Source organism: Fundulus heteroclitus, chromosome 21 (assembly GCF_011125445.2).
Source record: "Fundulus heteroclitus isolate FHET01 chromosome 21, MU-UCD_Fhet_4.1, whole genome shotgun sequence".
NCBI lineage: Eukaryota > Metazoa > Chordata > Actinopteri > Cyprinodontiformes > Fundulidae > Fundulus > Fundulus heteroclitus.
The window spans coordinates 19,041,313-19,060,599 of record NC_046381.1 but is presented as its reverse complement, the minus strand read 5'-3'; the positions used below and the strand labels follow the sequence as shown (position 1 = coordinate 19,060,599).

Sequence of the window (19,287 nt, the reverse complement as noted above, 5' to 3'; positions counted from 1 at the left end):
ACTGACCTGGGTTCAACTTAACTCAGCATAAATACAGCTGTTTTGTGAAGACCTCTGATGGTTTTAGAGAACCTTAATGAACAAACAGCCTCAATGAGGCCATTGAACCCAGCAGAGCAAAATACAGCCAGAGAAAAAATTGTGAGGAAGCTTAAAACAGGGTTCGGCTATAAAAACCCTCCCCAAGCGTTGTACATCTCATCGAGAGCTGTTTGATCTATCAAGCAACACAACTCCATATGAACAGCAAACATGGTGGAGGCAGTATCATACTGTGGAGACGCTTTTCAGGACAATAAATATACAACTATAGGTCCTAAATCCAAACCTAAATCCAATTGAGAATCTGTAAAACACTTGACGTTTGTAGAGGTTTTTCCACCCAGTCTCACTGACAGCGAGCCATTTAGTAAAGAACTGATCAACATGTTATTCTTTATTTGTCTGGATCTGTCTCACTGAGCTAAGGGGCTGTAATGTGAGAAAATATAATAAATATACAAGGGGTACGAATACTCCTGCAAGGCTCTGCGGACTTTTAACTCTGCAATAGACCAGATTTTTCCTCCAAATGACTCCAGATTACAAGTTCTGAAACGTTTGCTGCCACCCAGAGGACATAAAATGTTCAAGCAGACCAACAAAAGAATACGCAGAAGCAGTTTAAAGCATATTTATTCACAATTAAGGCACAAATCGTAGATCAGCAACTGAGTGCTGAGCATGTAACAGCGTGGCTTGTCAGTCCTGGACAGTAGTGTAGTAGAGTCAATAGCCAGTGCATTCATGCATGAGAATAAGATTAAGAAAAAAAATAATTATAAAAGATGCAAAACCTTGAAAAGCTGTAAAATGAGTTATAACACATGTGTACTCTACTACATTTGAGTTGTCTACCAGGAGTATTAGCTTATCAATAAAAGGTGTTTAGATGCACTTTCTCTTATTGAATATATTATGGATAACACAATTTGAAAATCATCACCACTTCTTCACCGGTTATGTAAATAAAAACACCAACCAGGTGGTCAGCAGAGCAGTTATGAATAATCGCGCCATGATCAAGTTGAAGAGAAAACGTGCGGGAAAATAAACACAAGCAGCCTACCCCCCCGCCTCATGTGGACGGCTTCAAACAGCAGGCCACGCTCAGCTCAGTCACTAATCCACACGACCAGACTTCATATAAAAAAATCACACAACAGGCGAGAGATTCAGTCACATTTCCTGGAGAGCCTCGGTCGGGGACACCCTGCTACGGCTTTAGGTGAGGAAGAATAAGGTCACTTCAGTGTTGTGCATCCCAGAGGCTATCATCCAAGTCCGACACACCGGAGCCCTGTACTACTAAGCAAGTTCAGCATATCCAGAATTTCTTTAAATTGCATCTAAATGGTACGCTCCACCTGTTACGTCAACCCCAGTCATTGTTATTATTACTATTATTATCATTTTTTGACTCTAGACATGAGTGCATTCATGCAAAGCAGGAGTTTTAAAGTGGAGGACCAATCATAATAAAGAGGCAAGAAGGGAAGCTGGCAAAAAGGCTTTTGAACGCTGCAATTATCGGGCTGAACCGGTTCACTGCAAAAACGAATCTAAAAATAAGTAAAATGTTCTTGAAATTTGTGTTTTTGTCCTAGATTTGAGCAGGTAAATAATATTATCTGCCAATGGAATGAGTATTTTGACCCCTAAAATAAGATAAATAGACATCCTGCACTTGAAATAAGATGCTGGAGATGAGATGTTCCTATTTTAAGTGCAAAAATCTTATTCCATTGGCAGATCATCTTATTTACCTGCTCAAATCAAGGACACATACACTCATTTTAAGAAAATATTACTTATTTATAGTTCCGTTTTTGCAGTGTTGGACATCCAGAAATGACGGCTAAAGCGTAAAAAAAAAAGTCCGCAGGTAACAGCCGACAAGGATAAATTTCCGACCTGTCTTATGGAACAGCTTCTCAGTCAAAGTCAAACTTAGCAGCAAAACGCAGAAGAAAAAAAAAAAAGAAAACTGAGACTTTCGCTTTCAAAGCCTCCCTGTTGTTTTAAATTCTTCCAGGCCATCAACCGACCGACGGCCTGTGTTTTAAATGTGCAGACATGTAGTCGGAGCTGTAAGGTCTTTTTATGCATGTGTTACCATGGTGAAAAAAACAGCTCTGTAACAGCTAAAAAAACAAAAACAAACTGAGTCTGGAGTTACCTCAACACTGACGGGCCTCTTTTGGGCCGAGCCAAGAAAGGCACCGCATGCACTCAAGGCAAATAGTCTTTGTGCTACCACCTAACCGCACCCACAGACTTACTTTCAGATAAGCCAGGGGGGCACCTGCTGGTTAGAGAGATAACTAAACATTTGTTTAGTTGCTACACGTGGTATCTTGTACAGTTTGGGTCTGAATATGACTCAGTTGTATGCTTGAATTCGTCGTCCCTGTGCTAGTTACATCCAGAGATGTCCAAGAATCCCTTTCCTGAGTCTCAGTGACAGTTTTGGCATTTTGGATGACATTTCTGATTGTTGACATTGCAGCAACATCCTCCACTGGTGTCTCCAGGACCCTTTGAAAATAAAAAAAATGCAAAATTAAAATCACATTTAAGCTGTAATGCATACAGCCACAAAAAAGTAGCATTATGCTACATTTAATTTAGCTCCATTTAACTTTATGTCATCCATACATATAATAAAGACATTCTTAAGAAGACACTGCTTCTAAAGGATTTATTTCACAGACAAGGAGAATGGTAAATGTGGCTAAAATAAAAGCATAAGCAACGTGCTGAGGACAGATTTCTCACCTTGGGTCCCCAGCGAGGCCCTCTGGTTACCCAGCAGATCTCAGTGTGACAGACTGTGCAGCGCAGCCAATCACATCCATCCCTCTTCTGCACAATGATGCCACATTGAGGACAGTGCATGGCCTCGCCTGACTGCACAAGAGTCTGTTTGTGGCCCAGACAACGACAGCAGAGAGAGAGAGAGAGGGAAAAAAAGAAAGAGAAAGAGATGAGAGGATGTGGTTGGTGCAAGCTGATACCAACTGCTTTCTGGTGATACAAAGCCACTGGTTCATTCTTAACAGCGAACCGACAAAATGAGTACTCTTGAGCAAGATAGTAAAAAAAAAGGAAAAAGACATACAAACTAGGTCAAAGAGTGATTCCAAAGACACTTCCTAGCTTCAAAGTGTTATTTCGCAGCCAACCTTTAGTAGATGTGTCGTCCTTCTAGCAGCAGAGTCGTTTATGGCACGCGCTGCAAGATCGTCTTGGTATTGTTTGCAGTTCATTCCCTCGTGGATGGCCTTAGGAGGAAAACGGGGACGGAAAATATGAGAGTCAAAGTTAAAGGGTACGACAGTAAGATTCTTGAATCCAGGCTTGTCTCAAGCACTCTGATCTGCTGAGAAAACAAAAATAAAAATCTAGTCCCAATGGAAAGTCTACAAAGAGGTATGCCACAAGCTTGTTGGTGGCTCCTAAAGCGTTTGGTCAAAGTGTAATGCTCAAAGGGATTTTTAACCGAATAATAGTATGAATAAATATGGACATATTTGAGCTTTATGTGTAACTTTCAGAAGAAAATCCACATAAAACATCCAACTTAAGCACATAAATCTTATTGAAACCAATTAGTTTGTTGTATCATAATTGCTCCCTGAAAAAAAACAAAAAAGTTCCAATGCATTTATGAACCTCAAACATTGAATATTACATTCATGTCCCCGGTGAGTGTTTGGGAACTTTTCACTGGCACTGCAGTCCAAGAACTTTCTACTGTTCACCTGGATGAGTTTTATCTGCTTTCTTTAAACTCCCTGAGACAAAGTTCAGTCTGGAGGTGTGCGATCTGTACATTTCTGACCTTGCAAATGAGGCAGTTGTGTTTCCTACAGACGGGGCAGTGGAAGACATTGACGGTATCCTCGTACACGCACCATCCCTGGCAATCCGGAGTCGCACAGTGATAGCTGCCCTCGCAGCGAGACTCCGCCACAGAGAGGCTTCTCTGCAGCCAGCGCTCGTATTCGTCTGGAGGCACCAGCTGGAAAGGCGAAACGTTGAGTATTATGAGGGAATGCAGCTTTCAAGAGTGCTAATTGGGCCAGTTTTTGGCGACGTGCAACTCACAGCTCGGATCTCCCTCTCCTGCAGGGCCCAGGGACAGGCATATGTGTCGTCTCTGTATGGACAGGACACCTCAGGCTCCTCGCTCAGCATGATGACGGAGCGTAAACACTCTCTGAGAAACAGACAGCGTTCAATCATATAAAACAGATACCAGGTACTGTAAAAAAACACAGTCTCTTCCTACTCTGGCATCTTACTTGCAGAAACAGTGGAGACACTCCCTCAGGAGGACACCTTCTCCTGACTGGAGGTCCACGAAGCAAATCTTACAATCCACCAGCTCAGGGTTGGGCACCAGGTCCTGACCGTCCATCTTCACCAGCCGGTCAAAGTTCTCCCTTCGCTCCTGCTCCTTTGCCTGAGGGGTACATTAGCGCTGCTTTGAGTCAGAGTACTAAATGATTTAATAGATAAATGTCAGTCTTATGTATTTTACCATTAAAGCAACTATCCCTGATCCTGCACAAATTCAGACCAGGAGAACAGTTTAGTTTGAAGTCTCGAACCCCGAATGTTTTCTCTCAATGAGAAACCCTCGACATGCGGCTCAAGCTCGTGCACAAGCCTCTGGAGGAAACAAGGCTTCCTCCAGGAAGGTTTCCTTGACATAATTTGCTACGATATTTTCTTATGTGAATGGTCAACACTTACAAGGTGCATAGCCACGTTATTTGACTTTTTATTTATATGTCACTAGCTCACGTCCTGCTGGCGTATTAGATGTTATTTCGGTGTTTTATGCCTTGTTTTTGCTCAATTTTTCAAAAGTATGTACTGCGCATGCACAGCAGGGGTTAAAACAAGGAGGCGGCTAACGGCTATTAGCATCTCCCATCGAAACAATGAAGAATGGTCTAAGATCCAGTGGGAAAAAAAGTACAAAATATATGATTCCAAGAGGGAAAAAACTAGAACTGTTGGTGTTCATTGAGCGGATGCTAAACCTGCCGATGCTCAGAAATGACCGCAGAGTTGATTGACGTGAGTAACTGTTCTGATATGAGGCTGTTAGAGTTGCTGTAGATCGTCCGTCCGTCCGTCCGTATTTAATTAATAATGGTTGGTCTTCGATCACGCCGGGATGGCGCTTTATTGCGAGGCATTGCAGAGGGTCAGGCTCGGTCCAGCATAATTTACAATTGATTTATAAATTAAGCAAACTGGCATTATGACAGTTCTGTGATACTGCCACTAGATGTCGCCACACGTCATGCCTCAGAGACCAAATGATCTTTTGGCTCAAAAAGTACCATCAAAATACTATCAAGATGGAGGCTTGGTGTATATAACCTTTTTTACCATGATCAAACGGTTTTTGGTCTTTTTTTAAGCATATTACGTAGCTTTAAATAGAAAAACAGTTTTTCATCACACAGGGTTAAGTCGGATATATAGATCAGACATCAGCCAAGGAAAAGAAGAATATTTGTAATAGGATTCCATATACTCTTTAAAAGTAATGCACTTTCATTTGTAGTTGAGCAGTTAATTTTTCCATTTGTAGACGTGTTTAATTCTTTCGTATCCAGTGGTGAATAATTGGTAGATCAGACTTCATCCAGTTGACCGTGATCAGCTTCCTGGCTAGCATCAGAAGAATATGTAGCAGAGTAGGTATAGTTCCTTTAAGGAAACAGTCTAATTATCAAACTGGCAACAATTAATTTCCTCGATTACTGAATTATCGATTATTATACACTGTAAGCACAACTATTAGGAAAGCATTATTTCTGAGGATTATTTCTATTCATTACAAACTACAGTGGTCTTGGCTATTCTACTGTACCTCAAACAGGACTGTTTAAAGGAGCAGTAGGCAACAACAACACCTAGTGTTTCTAATCTGAATCTACACAACATCCTGCTACCGACAACAGCTGTTTCCACAACGGTCTGTTGTTGCTGTGAAACCCCACTGAATTTTTAACTACACAGGATAGGTATATGATGTTGTTATCTGCTCTATTTCTGGTCTGCTTATCTTACATGTTTTGTTTCTTTTTGTTATGTTTTTTTCTCTGTAAAAATCTGTCCAAAAACTATCACCATTATTGTTCCTGGTCGTCCATGATCATTTACTCTGAACATACGCTTGATCTTCGCAAGACTTTCTGCCTGACATCTGAATGATCATAAGTGAAATCTGTTCGTGTGGTGTGTTGAGCTTGTGGTCTTACCGGACACAACACTGTACGACCAAACCTGTTTTAGCTAGGATTTTTTATTGTTACGTGTGGTGTCTGTCAGGCTTTGAAAAATCATCCGACTGTTTTAAAATCCTGCCGTGTGAACCAGCATAACTGATAACATCCGCTTAGACCTTCTTAGTGTTGTAGTATTGCCACCATCCAGAAGAAGGCGCTGCCGGTCATTCTAAAGTGGAGCCACACCGTAGTAGTAAGAGAAAAAAGTAATGAAGGACGCAACATAAAACAGTCCAAATGGAATCTGGTGTGGGGTTACTTTTGCACTGTTTAATGAGGATGAAAAATTATCTTTATGCGGTTCTGTTTTTAAATATAAACACTCAACACGTTCCTTAAGATGACTGGTAAACAGCACCCATTTGGCCGTGCTGCCTGGCGGAGCAGTGTCAGTTTCTCAACCAAAACTAACTGACTGTTCAGAAGGTAAGGATGTGATAGAAAAACAGAGGGGATTACGCAAAAAATTGTAACATGATACAAAAAGACATGATGTTAAAAGCACAGCTGATGTTGAGGGCTTTTGTGGCGATTATTAGTGTTTCATATGTTTTATTCTCATGAATTTATTTGTTTCTGTTTAGTAACCTAATATATTTCAGTTTTGTTATATTTTATAACTATGTCCAAGTTAAATAATGTGTGAGAAAACCACAATTTTTGTTTACCAAATTGTTAAAATATAATGTCTTTTAAAATTCAGCATATGGAAAAATAAAAAAGATAAAAATTAGCCCTTCATTATATGGAAAGCCCCTCTTGATACACGAGAAAACTAGGGTTTTTAAGAAAATGGTCGCTTATCAATTAACCGTTAGTCAATCGAAAAGATCAATGAACCTTAGATTAACTCATTAATCGATAACTTGCATCCCGAGTACCTATCTATCAGTCTGTCTGTCGGTCTTTGTGATACCTATTGGAAAAATTAACAGAGTACAAAGTACAATGAATGAAATGTAACATTGGGGAGTGTAATAAAGAACTAGGACTCCTTATTGTGATAAGAATTTGGATTTATCTTGATAACGATAAAATCCAACTAGTGGTGTCTGAAACCCCCAAAATGGCCAACATTGCAGCCAGGATTGTTATTTTTTCCATTTTCTCCATTGTTGGTTCATTGAGAGCATCAGTAAATATCAATAAATTCAAAAATATAATTAAATGCAGTTACCGTGTGCAGTTTGCTAATAAAAGAAAATACAATGTTTTAATGTAACTTTAGCCCAAATGAACTGAATTTTATTTTAATATATGTTACATTTCTTAATGTTTTTAGGGACAGATTTGGTGCTTATCGGGCAATAATTGACATGCAGTTACAGCCACACGATTACCTGAAAAAGACTGCAGGAAGCTGTGGTCTTTTATCATGACTTTTATCATTATCACACATTACTACAAGTCCATATCGCTCACTTCTATTTTGAAAAATGTCCTAAATCTCAACATAAAAGAATCACCCCTTGTCACAAAGCAACCTGATAAAATCAGGGCAGTTTCATGTATGTAGAGCTGAATCATCTAACCTCTCAGGGCAGTATACACACAGAACAGCACCATACTTTTCATTAGATTAATTCTAATATTCACTTAATGAATAATCCTACCTGCCCACTCAGGACTTGTGGGCTCATGGCTGGTACTTGGTGCTGTATCTTGCTTCTGACTCTGAGGGGCTACAAGACAAAAATTCCCAGTTATGTGGCGTTGCATCTTTCAATTATTTTAACTATATAACATAACATTATCCACCACAACATCACCTAAGTCAGTGACTTGGTAATTAACTTGTAGGGTGGTTTACAGGCAAGTTCAACATCTTTCCTTGGCCATTTCATTGTCCTCATTTGACGTTTCAAACGTGAGCTCATGTTATTGAATAAGCTGCTGATTTTTGAACATTCAGCAGCAGCTTTTTTCAGAACTCTCCTGTTTAATTCTAGCTTTCTTTGCCGTGCCGCCACTCTGTCATTTATTCTCAATAAATTTACCTAACTAGAGCTGCACCTTTAACCTGTCTGGGTGCTGAAAATAATTAATTTCCTCCCATGGGGAAGATAAAGCTCATCTTATCAACATAATTGAATGGAAACTTTTAATGTTTAATTAGGGCAAAATTATTTAGACAGGTTGAGATCTTACAATTGAAAATGTTATGTACAACACGAGGTATTAATCTTTTAATAACCACACTTTTTGTTTTATTTCATTCTCTTTAATTTCATAGTAAATAGGACCACGTCTCTGAGGACTTTAACTCAAATGCAGACCTTTTTGCATTAAAATCTGTTTTGAATTAATGTAATAAAATTAGCTAAATAAACCAAGTGTTTTCAAAAGAAACACTGATCCAAATCCTGTTCTTAGACTGCGAGACCAAAAAGAATCCAGCTTTTTTTTTTTTTTAAACCGAGCCTAAATAATTAGCAAAACTGGGTGACCATCTTTTCATAAAGCAAATGAGCAAAACCTGTTTTAAGCTTTGGATCTACAGTAATTTACACATGCCTTTCCTACAGGGAATCAAACAATTTTTTTATTAAACTGATCATATTTTTTAGAGCAGGAAAATAAATCCCATAATTTTTGAGTTATATATAAAAAAAATCTTTTATTATATTTTTTTTGGCCCTCCAGTACTTTTGACTTGACAATTTCGTTTTTTCTTTGTGCAGAAAATTTGGACACTCCTGGTTTAGGTGGTGGATCAGCCAATCAGCTCTCTCCGTTTCCACCTGCTTAAGGCTCGCCAAAAGTCTTCCTTACCACTAACATTTGTTCACTTCTCTTAAGGCCTAAGATGTGGATATTTTTTATCTTACTTAGGTGAAATTCTAAGTAGTATCATAAAATTCGGGCAATTCTCAGATTTTTCCTGAAATTACATCACTAAGAGCTACTTTTAGTCCTAGGATACTTTGTGAATATGGTTAATCCATTTCAGCACCCAAGGCCTACGAGCAAAATCCTCCCACGCTACTGCTTGAATCACAGTATCAAACTTCCTATTCATCAGGGAGGATGTTTCTTAAGATGGTTTCTCTCTTCAGGGCGGCGTGAATGGGAACTCATGGCGTTTCTGCGAACAAGCAGGCAGCAGCGACCGATGAGGAGGATGCGAAAACAAATCAGTTTAGAAGCGCATCCCCTGACGCATTTCAAAAAGAATTAACTGTATAATTAAAACTTTAGTGACAATTCCCCGTTCTAAATTTGTCAGCGTGGAGGAAGAAATGCGCTGCATCTGAAAGGGGAACAATGGCACATATTCAGGGTGTCTCTCTCTCGGCGTAGAGGCATTAACGCTACGCTCTTCCTGTTTTGGTATAAAGGTAGTTTTAGTTTAACAAACAAATGATGCTACGATTAATCCTCTCAACGATACATTCAGTCCAACACAGCCACAAACCGTTAAAACCTTTTATTTTCAGCTGTTATCACAAGGTAAAAACAAGCACTGTTCCAAAAAAAAAAAAAAGGGTCAATACATTCAATTTTCTGGCAACAAGAGCTACCAAAGAGTTTATAAAAATATAACTTGTTGTTACTCGTCAGCATTGTCGGTCAAGGTTGACTTTATTGCGGAGCATTATTATTATTACTTTATTTTTTGCACGTTTTTGCTCACATTCTGGGTTCCATCACCTGCACGGCTTCTTCATCAACATTAAAACAACACATAGTTTAACTATGCTTTTGGCGGCAACAATCCAGCTCAAAGAAACCGTTTAAAAGCCATTATACTTCAGCGAAAAAAAAGAAAAAAAAAGGGGGATCTAAGCTCAAGTATGTAAATGTATATACATGAACTGGGCTGTGCATGATGGCTGGTTTGTCTGGTGTCTGCGGTGGAGTGTGCCTGTGTCAGTGAGTTTGTTCAGTAGTCCTGGTCCAGGTTAAACAGCAATGAGTTGTTATGAGGCCCAGCACTCCTCAGCATCTCTCTTCTCCCTTTCTCCTTCAGAAAAACAGAGACAAAAGAGAAGAGAGTCAACCTGAGTGAGTCTGAATGATTCAGGTTCACTGGCAGCCTTCAATCAGTTTCGAGCTTCTCTCACATCGTCTTGACCAGTTCGAACTGCCGTGTGTTCGCTTACATTTTTTTTTCAGCGAACCATCTACAGGACTGTCTCAGAAAATTAGAATATTGTGATAAAGTTCTTTATTTTCTGTAATGCAATTAAAAAACATGAAATGTCATACATTCTGGATTCATTACAAATCAACTGAAATATCACAAGCCTTTTATTGTTTTAATATCGCTGATTATGACGTATAGCTGAAGAAAACTCAAAAATCCTATCTCAAAATATTAGAATATTTCCTCAGACCAAGTGAAAAAAAAAATGATAACAGCAAAACAAAATCAAACATTTGAAAATGTCCATTAATGCACTCAGTACTTGGTTGGGAATCCTTTTGCACAGATTACTGCATCATTGCGGCGTGGCATGGAGGCAATCAGCCTGTGGCATTGCTGAGGTGTTATGGATGCCCAGGATGCTTCAATAGCGGCCTTTAGTTCATTTGCATTGTTGGCTCTGGTGTCTTTCTGCTTCTTCTTCACAATACCCCACAAATTCTTTATGGGGTTCAGGTCAGGGGAATTGGCAGGCCAATCAAGGACAGTAATGCCATGGTCAGTACACCAGTTACTGTGAGAATCTTATGTCGTCACTTAACCACTACCATACTTGTGATTTAGTTTACTGAACCAAGCTGAGTGTTTTTCAAGGCTCAGTAAACCCTGCAGTGTTTCGAGTTAATTAGACGATTCATGTGACTAGTTGAATAGCCTACTAGTATACTTTTCCACGATATTCTAATATTTTGAGATAGGATATTTGGGTTTCTTCAGCTGTAAGCCATAATCAGCGATATTAAAACAATAAAAGGCTTGCGATATTTCAGTTGATTTGTAATGAATCCAGAATGTATGACATTTCATGTTTTTAATTGCATTACAGAAAATAAAGAACTTTATCACAATATTCTAATTTTCTGAGACAGTCCTGTATGTAGCGTTTGAATGCCGCGGAAAAGCTTAGCCAGTACAAAATTTAGATGAAAAAAAAAAAAAAAAAAGTTCCTGCACGCACACAACTTGAGGAAAACACCTCTTAAAATTGTTGGTGTATTGTATAAGGAGTGGTACAAAGGGAGGCGGGAGTGTCGTTATTTTTTTAATACCTGCTGGTACTGTCTGATGGCCTCCTTCTCCTGCTGGATCCTTCTCAGCTCCAGGGCGTCAGGCTGGTATCCTCCAGGGACAACGTAGCTCTCAGGGCGGTTGGTGCTGCAGATCTCGCAGCCCGGCCGCGTTGGTTTGTTGATGAACGTACAAGATGGACACGACCAACCCTGAAGCAAAAGGTGAACGCTATTAAAAATGCACACATTTAAAAAAAACAAAAAAACAACAACAACACTTTAATAACTAAGCTCCGCCAGCTGATAACATCAGCATTAAGTTAATCAGGATTTGACTATATATGTGTTTGAGTCTTTGTTTTGGATCAAGAAAGGAACTAGCTCTGTTGTTACCTTGTAGCATTGACAATATTTGTTTGTTCCTCTAAAAGGCGCGGTTCATTTTACGTTTTTTAACAAGGGCAACATTATTGCAGACAAATCTAAATTGTCTTACAATGGAAAATGTTAAGAATTACACAACGCATTTGTCTATTAACACTTTCTCTCTGTTATCTTTAAAATTCAGTCAATAAGACCCCGTCTATCCAACAACTTTAGCTCAGGAGCAGATTTGATGCACCAGCTTTGATTTTTAATTAATTCATTAAACTTCGCTAAATACACCAAGCATCAATAAAGAAAGTGACCCAAATCCTGTTCTTATTGCTTAAAATTGACTACTTTTTATTTATTTTTTGCAACTGAGACCCCCCCCCCCCCCAAAAAAAAAAAGAAAGAAAAGAATTTCAACATTTATTTAAAAGGCAATTATTTACACAACACTTTGTTAAAAAAATAATTTAATTTAATTAAAACATTGCATGCTTAATCTTTTAGTACGTAAACAAAAGCACATCATTTTAGTTTTAAATTAAATGTTGTTTGGTGCATGAATACTTTGTATTTTTTAGATTAGTTTTGCATATTTGGGAGAAAAAAAAATCTCTGATGTCAAAAAGTTGTAATGTTTTGAGAAGAAAATTCAAATTTTCCACGATTAAAGGCATAGATTTGCTGTTAACTAGGATATTGTCTAGCATTGCAGAAAATCTGAAGGGTATTCCACAGCATGGATCATCTGACAGTCTGTCTATAAGTTTTATTAGGCAGACAACAGTATAAGAATGACACTGTGATAAAACAAAACATCATAATTCTCTTATTATTTTTGCACACATATGTTGTCCGTAATAATTATAACAAGATTCCTTCACTAATCGTATGCAGATGTTGCAAATTGAACTTTAAAATTTAATTTTCTTTATTCTACAAGACATGATCTGTTCAACTGGTGGTCTTAGTTTGCTTTTGAGCCACAGGGTATCTAGCTTATTTGGGGGGAGAAAAAAGCTCAACAACTGTCAACATGTGCCTGACATCTAAAGAAAAACAAGGAAATTGTATAAAAGCTCCATCAGAGGGGCCATAAGTGTTGTTTTACCTGCGTGGAAGTAGTGTTGGGGCTCAGAACTTCATGAGGTTCAGGCATTTGGAAGTTGAGGAGATCTCCAACATCACCAAAGTTTTGTCTCTCTGAACCACCTGCAGGAGAAAGGGAGCAAAAAAAAAAAAAAAAAAAAAAAGAGTTTGCATATGACATCAGATTTTTAATTCACACAAATAACAATAGCTACAACAATGAAATTGTTCTCAATGCTACATTACAACTACTTTGTCCATTTAATAAGCCACATATCAGGGTTGTCCTGTTATGATCCCAAATCAAGGCGTTCAACCAGGACTGGCCCTGATTGGCCCAACGAGCTACGCGACAAATCCCCATCTGTCCCGCCAATCTCTGCTCACCCTTTGAAATACTGTTCAAAGTCAAAGAGAGACTGTATTGGCTGTTGCAGCTCCCCGTCTGTGTGAGCCTCTCTTTCATCTCATATTGGCCTCCGTACTGAGTGCGGCGCAGACGCGTTCTCACCGTTATTGCTGCTCCTGTGGAGCCTTGGAGGTAGCGTGGTGTACGGCCTCCAGTCCTGGGAGGAGGGGCCGTTTGTGGAGGCAGCAGGGAGCGAGGGGTTCTGAAAAGACAGCGGAGGGCTGAGGAGGAGGGCGCTCTCCTGGTCCTGCTGCAGGACTTGAACGGTCAGGCGAGAGTGGCGGGCCGACAGGAGGTACAGGAAGGCCGTGTCGCCGTCCTGACGGACGCCGTATGACGCCAGAGACCTGAGGTCGGCGCACAAGCACTGGCCGATGACCCAGCGCTGCACCCGCGGGTGGAAGCCGTACTCGAGAAACATCTGGAAGACACACACAAAACAGCCTTATTTACAAATCAGCAAGGCGGAAACATAAAGGGAACGCGAGGAAGTCGACGCGAACCTGCTGTTTCAACGACGCAGTAGTCATGTGAGGGAAAACTTTCACAGTGATGCAACAGGATGAGGAAGAATCCTCCACCATGACGGCCAAGCTGCGGATGAAGCAAAACGAAGCGGAGCGTCAGATAGATGATGAGTGACGGCGCTTTCATCCGCCGGAGCATCACCGCCTTACCTTATTTCAGTGTCTTCATATACTTTGGTGGAGGGCTGGATCTTCAGGGCCGCCTGTCTGCGGGCGAGTGAGGCGGCAAAGACGGAGGCGCTCTGCACGTCCCCCGCCTCTATGGCTCTCTTCAGCTCTAAACAAGCGTCCTCTACACACGAGACATGAAGCGACACAAGGGTCAGAGGAACACACGTTTGCGTAACCTGGACACGTTTTACCAGGGCGCACCTGTTTGTTGTAAAGCCGAGGTGTTCTGCAGATGGAGGCCGTCGAAGAGGTGCTGCAGGGCGTTCTCCTGGGGTGGGGCTGGCAGAGAACAAGGAAAGAGTGAAAACAGAACCAAAACAGAAGGAACTGACGGAGGGAAGGCACAAAACTCTGGAAAATCCCCAATACAAACATTACACATCTGGTTACGTTTGGTCATCTCAACATATTTTACTAAACTTTCAGTGAAAGACCAACAGACGGTGAAAAGGGAGGATGATACACAGGTCTTAAAGTCTTAAAATCAGAAAATGTGCCACGCATTTGTACTCAGCCCACATGAGTCGACTCTTTGCAGAACCACGTCTTCCGTCTTTTTTGGGGGGGCTTTAGTCGTTCATCTCCTAGAGACTGAAGCTTTTACCCAGTCCTCTTCACAAAACAACTAGAGATCAGACGGGCTGGGTTCAGGGGCATCAGTGAACATCAGCGCTTAAACCCTGCCCTGAGATTATTTCTCCTTTTGTGTTGTCCCGCGTTCAGCTCGATCCATCCTCCCACCAACTCAGAAATGCTCACACTGAACCATTCCCACAGCCCCATACTGCCACCAGCATCTAATATGGCAGGGATGGTGCCGGATGATGTGCAGTATTAGTTTCCTACCCCGCACAAAGAGTTTTGCATGTAGGTCGAGGCAAACGGGGGCTTCGTATGGTCCGTATGGTGCATCTCTCCAGCTCCTAGACAGAGGACAGGCCTCTTTGGCTGCTTCTCCAATTAGAGCTGCTCGCCGTGCTTGTAAGGCGAGTTGGTCGTTCATGTCTTACTGGGTCCGCTGCTCTGTCCAACTCTTTCCATTTTCAGCTAAACACCGCACTGAGAGATGCTCAAAGTTTGGCGGTTTTCACTACCGTTCAACAAGAGGAGGGGGGGGGGGTCCCGCCCTGCCAACAAAATCCCCCCCAAGAAAGTCACAGCATGCAGTAAATTATTACAGGGTTCCCACACCTTGGGGAACATCAAATTCAAGGACCTTTCAAGGACTTTCCAGGACCAATTTCCTCAAATTCAAGGACCACACGTGGCGGCATTTACCTACTGTGACCGCTGAATAGGTTATCATATTTTAATACAATGCAAATTCAATAAAAGACTAAACGGCATAGAAGTTGTTGGGTCAGAAACAATGCAAGAAAGTGGACTTAATTTATAGCCTACATTGATATTGATCATATTCATAGCCTACATTTATATCCACAGTACATGGCTATGCCATACTACATTACATATAAGATCTACATTAGCCTACCGTTTCATGGAATTTTATGGAAAAATGTGCAGCATTGAGATGTTCAGAATTATATCAATTTGTTTCACTTACTTTCATCTTTGATTAAGCTAGTTTTTGACTTTGACTCTGAAAAGTCGCTAAATATAGTGACAAAGTCGCTGAGTTGGCAACACTGCGTGAATGTAACCTATTGGACGCACGAAGGCCTAAACCGTAGCCTACCAACTAACGAAGAAGAGCGAACGTACTTTTACAAATTAAAAGTCTGCAGAATCAACACAATTTTAAAAGATCGTGTGGTAGTAAAATAATGACACGAGTCGTCATCCGTGTGAACTTTCAACCCCACAAAAAAATTAAAGGACTTTCAAGGACAAGGTGATTTTTTGGCTGTTTTCAAAAACTTTCAAGGGCCTTGAATTAATTTTTTCAGACTCACAAACTTTCAAGGATTTCAAGGACCTGTGGGAACCCTGTTATTAGACGTCTGTGTGTGTTCACGGTTAATTTTCTTAAAATGACTCTTTCTAAATAGCACCACATCGCACCCTGAGCTATTTCTGTCTCCAGGCTGCCACATAATAAGGCGGACATGAGACAGGGTACATACAGAGCTAAATTTTACGATTCTGCCACGCACGAGCTCCTGCGGCGTCAGCGCGGTACAAACCAGGTGTGCCGCCGCCTTTAATGTAAGTTGTCGCTCCTTTACTTACAGCTGCGCTCGCTCACAGGTAAACTCACAGTCCTGCCAGGAGAGAGAGCTCAGAGTCACGACATTAAACGTTTCTAGGTTTTTGTAAACGGAGCCAGTTTCTGAGGATGGCTGCACTGAAACTCCCACCGAGTCGGGGGGGCACTGAGCGTCTCCTGGCCATGGAGACGTCAGCGGAGAGGAGCACGGGCGGTCATTAATTTTCCCCACAGAATTTGCATCGCTTGCGTTAGGAGAGCGAGATCCAACAGGATAAACGAGTCCTTTGTCAGTTTTCCCCCCCCTGTTGTGTAAAAACTGAAAAAAGGACGCATTTGTTTTTTTTGGTAGTTGCCCCGATTACTTTAATGTACTGAGAACGTTTGCCTGATACAAGGATGATCATGTTTTTAATCTGGATTATGATAAGCATTAACCCTCAATGCAGCACATTCTCAACAAGTAAACGGCTCTGTGGTCATTTTCAGATGTCCTACAAAAACACGATTTGCTTTGTCTGTCGCAAATCACCAAAACTCTGTTGGAAACAAAAATCCACCTTCCTGAGTCCATCAATGCTTTATTTGTGGAAAACACATTTTTGTTGCTAGACAGATGCCATGAATGGATCAGAAGCAGATTCTAAATGGGATTTTATCAACAAACACAATTTGAACTTCCCCACAACTCAACCTGACTTGCCTGCTTATGTTCGTTGGTCGCCTGTTTGTTTACTAATGTTCTCTATTAAACGGCTTCAAAGAACAGCTTTATTTAGACCAAGGTTTAAATTATATTATTTTATACAGGTAGCCTCTATTAAATAGTTAGGTCACATCTAAAGGTGACTGCTTGCATTCGGTTTATTTACTTTCAGGACGTTTTTTTTCACATAAAATCCAAATTGGTGACGAAGCGTGAGAACGTTCCAGGGCTTTGAAGGCTTCTGAAAGGTATCATTTGTTGTTTATTACATTAAACCCAGGATCCTGCTGCGTAGACGCGTTTGCACAACATCAAGCCCTCGGATGTCAGAGCCTCGAGGTTGGCTTGAAATCCTCTGTATCTTGCACGTCAACAACTGTATTTGACAGAACAAGGGAGCAAAAAAACGCCGAGTCATTGTCGACGTGCGGCGTCATGAAGAGGAACCGCGACGCGGAACATACATCCACTGGAGAACAGGTTCTTCAAGCCGCTCTCAACAATGTACTGAGATCAGCCACAAACTATGTACGCGAGCTCAAGAGGCCAAGCGTTGTCACACCAAAGACACCTGAAGCTAAATTCATTACTTGAATGATCAACTACAAGCTTCTCAGGGCCAAAATAAGGTCTTAGTTAGTCAGCGAGGCCGATGAAGACGAGACCAAACATCTTAGCGGGACTCTGAAATCACGCAGCAGAAGGGGAAGTCACGCTCCGTGTGTAGTGAAATGAAGCGGCTGGTGTGGCCGACTGACCTCGGTGTGCTTCCCTCAGGGAGGACGTGACCACGGGTGGCCCACTGGCTCCGCCTCCGTGCTCGCTGCTGAAGTTTGAAGCTGATTGCTGGTCGCAAGGAAGGCGCCACCGAGATCAGCTCGTGGCACCGCGGCGACTTCACTTCATAGTTTATGGACCTCAGGTCGAACTCGGCGATGTTCTGCAACGAGACGGAGGAGGAGGAGGAGGGAAGACGTGAGACACCAACAAACCCAAACGCTGCAGGTTATCAATATGAGGAAATCAAATGTGACTTACAAGTTAAAAAAAAGAAATAAAAAAGTTATATATATATATATATATATATATATATATATATATATATATATATATATATATATATATATTATATATATATAGTCCACTAAAATTAGTTCTTCCACACACAGACGGGTAAAAAGTAATACATTCCTTACTGAAACGAATTACCAAGTATAATGAGTTTGCTTATTTAGTTTGAAAGACTTTTCTTTATCAACTTTAAGGACGTCATTATTACGATATACATCGATATATCAATTTAGATGATTAACGATCCAAATACATCGATGCAAAAATCAAAACATCAACCCATTTGTCATTTTTAAAGATGCACCTTTATTTCATTTTGAGACTAAAGTGAACAGCTGGTCTACTTTTATTATTTTAAATTTAGAAGAATGTTGTTTTTGATTTAAATGCCTGCTTAGAGATAAAATCTGATTTTTTTGTGAGTTAAATAGTGTTAGGCGGGCAGATGATGTCGCACCGCTTCGGAAATCGCAACAGACTTTGTCGTATCGGCAGATATCATATGGTCACCCGAACAAATTAATACAACATCATACGGATCTATTTTTTAAGCAATTACACGTAGGAACAGACAAGTCGAAAACATCCGCGCCGTGCTGCTTTCCATTAGCAAGGTGAGGGAAGCGGGTCAGAGTTGACTGGGGCTAAATAGAAGGAAACCAGAAGCTGCAAAACAAGCAGGACGAGCCCCTCCAAACTTACAGTCAGCGCTACAAGTGGTAGTTCAGAAGCTGCACCAACACATCCACAGCCAGGCCAACATGGGCGCTACAGGAAAGGCTGGGATGAACTTCTGCGTTAGGATATTTATATTCAAGTGCCATAGAGTTGGCCTTTGGATTTGACTGGCCTCATTGCCCCACAGTCGATGTTTTATTTTTAGAAGCCGAGAGATTGCTAAAGACTCACAGATGGCTAAGTTGTGTGTGTGTGTGCCTGTGTGTCGTGTGTGTGGGGGGGGGCGGGGGTGATGACAGGAAAGGAAGGGAAAGGCGAAAGAAATTAAACCATCACGACTTTACTCTGAGAACAACTGTTCAGCGACGGACAGGTAGCGCAATCGCAGGTTTTCCGGAATGTCCTTCTAGCCCCGTTTAGATCAAAGCGTTTTTTTTTAGAGCGCTAGAGTGGCCTAGTCAAAGCCCAGACCTTAATCTAATTTTATCAATCTGCGGCCTGAAAACAGAACCACTTGTCTAGAGAACAGCAGAAAACTCAGAAGATTTTAACAACCTCTGGGGTGCTGAAAAGGGCCAAAAGTTCCC

At 40.9% G+C, this 19,287-nt stretch overlaps 1 pseudogene; it reads right to left on the bottom strand.

Annotated features, from left to right (window-relative positions):
* Positions 1-2,414: 2,414 nt before the first annotated feature.
* On the bottom strand, positions 2,415-18,239 carry LOC118556972 (annotated as a pseudogene).
* Between the last annotated feature and the right edge of the window lie 1,048 nt (positions 18,240-19,287).